The sequence below is a fragment of the Etheostoma spectabile genome, chromosome 8 (assembly GCF_008692095.1).
Source record: "Etheostoma spectabile isolate EspeVRDwgs_2016 chromosome 8, UIUC_Espe_1.0, whole genome shotgun sequence".
Classification (NCBI taxonomy): domain Eukaryota; kingdom Metazoa; phylum Chordata; class Actinopteri; order Perciformes; family Percidae; genus Etheostoma; species Etheostoma spectabile.
The window spans coordinates 3,501,353-3,501,555 of record NC_045740.1 but is presented as its reverse complement, the minus strand read 5'-3'; positions in this window follow the sequence as shown (position 1 = coordinate 3,501,555).

Here is a 203-nt window from a genome sequence, read left to right as displayed (position 1 = left end):
GGAACATTCTTAAAAAGAAAGAACGTACCGGTGAGCTCAGCAACATCAAAAGACACGGAAAACCACGGAAAACAACTGTGGTGGATGACCGAAGAATTCTTTCCCTGGTGAAGAAAACACCCTTCACAACAATTGGCCAGATCAAGAACACTTTTCAGGAGGTAGGTGTATGTGTGTCAAAGTCAACAATCAAGAGAAGACTT